This window comes from Haliaeetus leucocephalus, unplaced genomic scaffold (assembly GCF_000737465.1).
Source record: "Haliaeetus leucocephalus isolate CR32 unplaced genomic scaffold, Haliaeetus_leucocephalus-4.0 Scaffold373, whole genome shotgun sequence".
Taxonomy (NCBI): domain Eukaryota; kingdom Metazoa; phylum Chordata; class Aves; order Accipitriformes; family Accipitridae; genus Haliaeetus; species Haliaeetus leucocephalus.
In genome coordinates, this window is record NW_010972809.1 from 6157274 (window position 1) to 6165254 (window position 7981).

The following is a 7981-nucleotide window of genomic DNA, read 5'->3' on the forward strand; positions in this document are numbered from 1 at the left end:
CCTACTTGTCTGCCTGACTTCCTTACTTGTCTTTCTTACTTTTGGATGCTAACTCCCTTTTTAAGATGCTCTGTTGATACACTATGGATTGTTTCAGGTTTCTGTTCCTGCATTTAAGGGCCCACATCATACTCTTACAAATTGGTCACATTCCATATTTTCTGCTTCATATCAGTTATGACTGTCTGGATAATTTTTAAATCCTTTTTTTCTCCATGAAAAAATCTTTCCTTTTATACTTTCCATTATATTTTTTGAAAGGTCTTGATGAGTACATGTATGAGTTAACTCCTAGACCTCATTCCATCTTTCAGGAAAACCTCTCTTCTCACTTGCTTGCCTTTGAGAACCAAAGGAAGAGGAAATAAATTACTGCAAGTGCTCTTTTTTCTTTAAGTGCCTTCCTTACTAACCTGATTTGTCTTAATTGTTTCTTTTATTTCTGCCTCCCATGCTCCCAGGCACAAACAAGCCCTTCTCTCATGTTTGACCACTGCTTGTTCAGTCATGAAAACTTTTTGAATTCTTTACTGTTCTGAAGAGGTATAGAATTGCATGTATACTCTGGAGGGCAGGAAATAATAAGTAAACTTCACAAGTTAGGAAAGTAATTAAATGGATTCATACTTTTTTTCTGGAGGGATTTTATATATGGTTTAGGTAATAGCTCAGAATTTGTTAGTGGAAGGGTTTTTTTTTTTTTCTTTTACATTTTACCTGTTTAAAAATCTTTATATTAATTTTAATATTTAATATAAAACTCCTGACTATTCAGGCAGTTTATAGAGATTAATTTTAGTCTTGCCTATGAGGCAGAAAAATCCTATCTCCATTTCACTGATGAAACAGAGATGGTAACTTGCCCAAAGTTGCCTTAAGTCTGTGATGAGCAAGGAATAGATCTTAATACCCTGAGTTATTCTATGCCTCAAGTCCAACAGAGCCCTTCTGTACCTGAAATGAAACAGTACCAATGTAATCTCAGTTGTCTTTTACCCCGGTATCAGAGATTTTAAACTGTTTCTGTTCTGTGTTCTGTGATAGTATAATTTAAAGCAAAATTAAGACAGCCATAAAATAGGCTTCCTGCATTTTGTTTGAAGCTTCTTTGCATTGTGTACATCATCTTGTTGATTTGTTCTGTTTTCTGTGAACACTGCTATGGAAACAAGCCAGAGAGAGTAGCAGTCATAGAGAAGCATAATATCCTTCACTTTCAGGTGACTGGTCCGAATTTAGTTCACCTTGCTACTGGTCAAAAGCTGCTGCTATTGGAAAACTGTGAGGAATTGTCATAATGTGAGGAATTGAGAAAAATGATGTCATGCTGGATCTGTATCTTTTTGCCATTCACTTGTAGAGAAGCAAAGACAGTAACACAATAAAGAACATTCGTGCACAAATACTCAGCTTAGAACATAATGCTGACTTAATGCTTCTTTTCTATTCCTGGACAGTTTCTGCTGTTCTGCTGTTTTTTCTTGAGGTGTGATAGTAATGTAATGCTTTTCTACACTTTTAGATATTTAATTTTTTTTCTTTGTTCAATTTCTCAGTTTTATGCTTCCTCTTCTTAGGTTTTCTATTTCAAGTGTAAAGTTTTACCTTGTAATTTACATTACACTTGTAGTACTGTGTCCAGTTCTGGGCTCCCCAGGACAAGAGAGATGCGGGGCTACACAGGAGAGAGAGAGCTGGGACTGTTCAGCCTGGAGAAGAGAAGGCTCAGGGGGATCTCATAAATGTGCACAAAATACCTGATGAAGGGTGGGCACAAAGAGGATGGAGCCAGGGCCTCTTCAGTGGTGCCCAGTGACAGGACCAGAGCCAGTGGGCACAAACTGACACCCAGGAGGTTCCCTCTGAACATCAGGAAACACTTTCTTACTGTGAGGGTGACCGAGCCCTGGCACAGGTTGCCCAGGGAGGTTGTGGAGTCTCCATCCTTGGAGATACCCAAAAGCCATCTGGATACAGTCCTGGGCAACCAGCTCTAGCTGGCCCTGCTTGCGCGGGGGAGGTTGGACCAGATGACCTGCAGTGGCCCCTTCCAACCTCAATCATTCTGTGGTCATAGATCTTATGAGCTTTGTCTGTCTAGATTCTAATACTTCCACTTTTTTCCAAAGTGTTAATAAACGTACTTAAAACAAATATCTCTGGGTTGGCTACAGTAAGTCTGCTGAAGCTGAAGAAGCCAAGCTGACCAACACCCAAGAGTGTGATGCTAGCTGAATAGTGAGTAGCTTCAGAGCACACTCCCCTTGAGAGAGAGGTTTTCATTTGGTAACTGTTGCTCAATGCGCAATGAGAGTATCTGAATCTCTTAGAGCAAATGCAAGGAACTGGTAGATTAAATTGATGCTGTCAATGCAGAACTATTTGAATGTATTCATGAAGGAGTTCAAAGTTGCTTTTGTTTTTCTGCATTTAGCTCTTGCAATGCTATTGGGTTTTTTAGCACAGCATCTGATCTGCAGGCAGCTGTTAGAAGTGTTACTACACCACTTGCTGCCTGTTATTTGTCAGTGTTTTGCATGAACGTGAACAGCTGTGGTAGATGCCTTCATACTTGTTCAAAACCCAGGTATAAATTCCACTTAAATACAGTTCTGTAGTATCAGGCATTTACTCAAGTGTATATATGCAAAAATCTCTATCATATAGCAGTCCTAGTTCCATATAAAACTGAAGCAAAATTGCTATGTGAAGTTCAACACTTGAACCCCAACAGCACTGGAACATGTGCACACACAATAAATGCTGCTGTTAACCATTGTACAATCTGTCACATGGTAATCTGCTGTTTACCTGTAACTGCAGCAGTAAAGGGAAAATTGATTGAATAAATATCCCCTGGGCTCCTGTTAGTATGGTACATCTGAATACAGAGTGTTGCAAGTTTGGCTTCGGCTGCAAACCGTCTCGTGGAATAGATGTGGTGACAACATGTTCTGGGTGAAATACCCAGTCAGGCAGGGGAGGGGGCTGCAAGACAGCAGGCTTTGGATATGTGCAAAGTCTGGTTGATTCTATGCTGCCAGCGTGCCTGCTTTGCTCTCTTGTTAAGACGGCAAGTCTATCTGTGCTCAGCTTACTGAATTTTCTAGGTAGCACTGGCATTCAACTGGATTTACCAAGGCACATCTTGCACGTGGTTTAAGAAGAGTGTTTGTGTTTGCTGCCTGTGAAGTGTACATCTTGAGGAAATGCAGACATCCCAGAAGTCTCTAGCATTCATAAGAAAATGGAAGGTGGTTTTTAGATTGAGGTGAAGTAAGGGGCTCTCCCTGTTCTCCCCAGGAAGGACAAACAGTGCTGTTATACGAGAAAGGTTATAGCTTCAGTTACAGCCTGTGAAGCAACTGGTGAGTTGTTCAGTAGGCCTATAAAATCATCTTTGGGAATTCAGACACATTTATAGGATCCATTTACTGGTACCATTTGCAGAAGAATGAACCTTTCTTGACAGGCTGCTGTTCCTATTTTTTCACTTTTGCCTCATTCTAGGTTCCTGAACTCCTTTATGTTTCCACAGCACTACAGTAACTTGGCACTCAGTGCTAACATAAATATGGATATAATCAAACCTCTGAAGACAAAAGTCTTTTTCACACTATTGTCCACAACTGTGGAAAAGGAATGATGCAGCAGTGGCATCTCGGTAATGAAGCACTGTGAAAGCTCTGCAGCGCAGTCTCGTGGATAACGTGATATTGTTGGCTGCATACTACAGATGTGCTTCCTCGTTGCATGCTTCTCTGTGACTTCAAAACCTGCAAGCTCTCATGGTAGTTCCATTACATGAGGACTATCGCCGTGTTTGCAGGACAACGCATTATAGGTAGAGAGCCCTCAACGCAAAAAATTAAGAGCACTACAGGCTATGCTTAGGAAGCAGGTTATGTTACAGGCTATCTGTAGAATGTGGAGGCACTGGTCTAGTGGAAGGTGTCCCTGCTTGTTGCAGGGGCATTGGGCTAGGTGGCCTTTAAAGGTCCCTTCCAACCCAAACTATTCTATGATTTTGTGATTCAATGTTCACAAAGAGGATTTGAGACCCCTGAAAGACTTTAATGCATAAAGCAGAGTTCATACAGGCTTCAGGCAGTGACTAAGCAGAATTTAAGCTCTTCAGGCTTTAACATGCCTTTAATCTTTTGGTGCTCTAGCCTAAAGTTAGGATTATTTATTTTGTGTACCATCCAAATTTTGGTACTGGAAAATCATTTTAGTAAGAAATATGCTAAAAATTGCCCTTAATAAGCAGTTCAAGTTAACAGCTGGTAGTATTCTATCCGTGGTTTACACCACCCTGTGCAGTCCAGCTAAAAGTAAAATCTGAATGTGCTTGGCTTCTTCAAATGAAGACTGTATTCTTGCTGTTAGGTAATATCACCATCCTTGAATTTAACAAAAGAAAACAAATTCTACATAACTACATAGGTAAGAACTGATTTAAAAGTAGCTAATCCTTACTATGTATCATACCTGATTTCCCTGGACTTCTTATCCTTAATAAATGGCTCATGCCTGGGTGTACAAGCTTGGTTTGCAAACTGCATCTTTCCTGGTATTAAAGCAGCCTGAGATTAAGCAATCTTGCTTGCATGCTTGCCAGGGATGAGACCAGTTATTGCCTAAAGCTTTTGGATCCCCAGGCACATAAGTAAGAGTTTGTGTCCACAAATCTCTGTGACATGAGACTCAGAAAACTGCCACACAGTAAATTCAGTAGAAACTGTCTGTGTGCACACACTTCTCACTGAAAAAAAATAAATTATCTCATACGTATTGAGCACATAGATTGTTACTGTGGAGTACCTGACAGTATGAGATCACATTCTTCTCTATCTTGCAGTAACTTTCACATGTCTGTGATCTGAACTCCATTACATTTTTCAAGAAGCTGGAGTAAATCTGGGACTGAGCGGAGAGATACAGCTGTACTTCCTTGAATACACGTGTAGCCTCATAACCTCAGAACTCTCTTTACAAGAAAAGGTGGAGAAAAATCATAGCAAAGTCCCATTGCTTGTAGAGTCTATTAAAGTCCAACTATCAAAACGCCAGTACCAGTAGTCTGTGAGTTGCACACTGCTATAGGGGTGAACATACCCTCTCTCTGCTAAACCAGTTAATGTTCAGCATGAATTTATACTTGTTATATTACCCTGCTGATAAATAAAAGCAACACATTTTTCTAACAGGTGTAATTTCATCTCAGTTAATGTGTAAGCTACATCCTGACTCTCTCAACTCTTCATGAATGTGTATAGTCAATTGATGATTTGTTTTGACTGTGTGGAATAACTGACACTTATGACTCTAACTTAATTTAGTCTCTTTGCCTCTGGAATGCTGGTATCCAAAAGCAAGCGAAGTGATTTACTTGGATTTGTTACTCAGAAGTCTGTGGCTGACACTACTGCAGATTATTTTTTAAACAATGGATTAATAAAGTTCTGTTCAGTTACGACGCCCTGTTTCTCCACAGTTGTCTATAAAAATCTATATTGTTAGTTTGCAAGAAGTGCAATAACTACAAATTCGTACAAACTCTATTGAACATAGTGCATTGCACAATGTGCCATAAAACCTGTTGACACATATGACCAGCATGGACTGCAGATCTATTGTTATTTCACTGCAAGAAGACTGTAACTGCTACTTACATTTCAGAGGAGAACAGAAGCCTCAGAATAACAGAATCTCACATGTTTGGGATTTCTTGTTGAAACAGAGGAGCTAGTGCTTCTGTTCTGCCAAAAAAAGAACATCTTTCCTGAAGAAAAAGCAAGTACTTGAGACCTTTCCTTGTAAATGAAGGACAGGGTACTACTATGAGCTCATATGTTTAATATACATGAAATTAGGGTTTTATGTGGAATAACTAACAATAATTAATCATTTTTTTAAAGAAACTGTGAATACAAATAGAGATTTGTAGAAATTCTTGAAAAGCAAAAATGTACAGATTACTACAAAAGAAGATCAACCGGCTCCTCCCTGGGGCTGAGTTTCAGCAATTTAAATTCATTCAAACTCAACAGCCAAGCTGAAGCAATTTGTGCGTATAGTATTTGGCTTGGGCTGAGGGCAGATTTAATCCTTAGGGAAAGTGTAGGGAACATTTTGGTGGTAGGAGAGGCAGAGGTTTCTCCAGGAAAACAAAACCCAAGGAAGAACAGCTTGCTCTTAATGGAAAATACTGTTTGATCTAAAATGGGGTGTTACATTTTTAGTTAATGGCATTATTAAAAAGCCAAAAGAAACAAAGAGCTAGACTGACAGAAATGCTGGAACAGGAGACTTCTATCCAGTGGTCTAGTTACCAGACCACTTGTCTTGGCTGCTTTTCTTGAGAAGGCTGTAATGTTGCCAGAGATGATACTAATTTATAGAGTAGGTTCAAATATGAGGGTGCAAAAATGGAAGGACACTATCCCCCCACATTGCACAACATAATCTAGTTGGGCATTTTTGTAGCTAGTAGAGAAGTGAAATAAATAATAGAATTAGGTCTTATACAGGTTTTCTGTAAAAGGTGCATTGTATCTTACCAGTTTTACAGGATGAAATTGAATTAGCACATTCACAAATTATTCTGTTCAATTTTATTCTTTATATTTCCCTAGCATTGTAGCTGGAGCATCAATACCTGAGAATCTGTTCCTTACACTTCTGTGAGTCCTCCAAAGTAAGGCTGAGATGGCAATTTAGCAGGACGTCAAGAGTGCGTACTTGATGTGGAGAAATATTGGGTCCTGTTTAACCCATCATTTAGAGATCTGGCCACTCTGAAAGTCCTCTAAAACAGCAAGTAAAGGGGAAAAAAAATGTCACAATACTAACTTGGTTTTGTTTGTTCTCGCTCTAGACTTTTTTGGAGTAGGGGACTGCATGAGTGTCGGGTTTTTTATTTTTTAATGGTGTCTTCATTAGGAGTATTGAGTGCTAGTACTTTATTTGAGTTTCTTAATTGGCATTCACGTAACAGATTTTTAATAGTTTATCCTAAGGAAAGTCTTGAGCTAAATTAAAATTAAGTTCAGAACATAAATTTTATGAGGAACTTGTAACTATCCCCAGCCAGAACAGTACGGTTTGCCACTTTACCCTCCCCCCGCTCTCCCCCCGATCCCCCACACCTTTTCTCTGCCTTCCATCCAGGCACACAGAGGATAAAACACTGGAGGAAAATGTACAGCATTGTTTTAAAAGTGCTTAATTTGAGCAGCTCAATTTGACGTCTCTGTCATTGAATAGTTATAGCTTTGTGCCTCTACAGGGCCGAGGTGAGGCTGAGAGCTTTAGTTACGTTCTCTGCTTTGTTGTCTTGTAAGTGTAACCGTAATTGGATTTTCTGGATTTACAGTAGTTGGTTTAGAGAAAGTATCTGAACCACCTAGCTACTGCTGTTTGTGTTGGGGTGACACGTACCCAGCTCTGCCTCGCTGGTTCCAAACAAACAGCCCTGCAGTACGAAGTTGTCCTCGTCGTGGGAAGCGCACAGGAGCAACGGGCCGTCGGCTGCACGTGAAAAATGACAAAACATTTCTCCCCATTTCACAGAAAAAGAAGAGGGGGCGGCTGACACAGGAATGCCGTGCAGGATGGTCTGCTGGATCCCAGCCTGGTGCCTTTATACCGTAACTGCTGTACTTCTCTTCGTTAGTTTTATAGGTTGCACTTTTGGTCGGTGGCTTTATGCTGCTCTTTTAGGAAACGGTATTGCATGGCTTTATTCCCATCAGCTGACAGAGATGTAAGAATTTCATTAGTTTGATAACTGCTCTCATTCTGGCTGATATAACGTGAAAAATGTAGTTTGAAAATACCTTCCAGGGCTGCTGTGGTGGCCCAGTTAGGGCTGTGTCAGAGACCTCAATTCATTTCATAGCCTTTCAGTCCTCTGGATGCCACGTTCACTAAGTGGACTCCCATAGGTTTCTCCACAGCAGGCAGAAGGGCAGCCGAG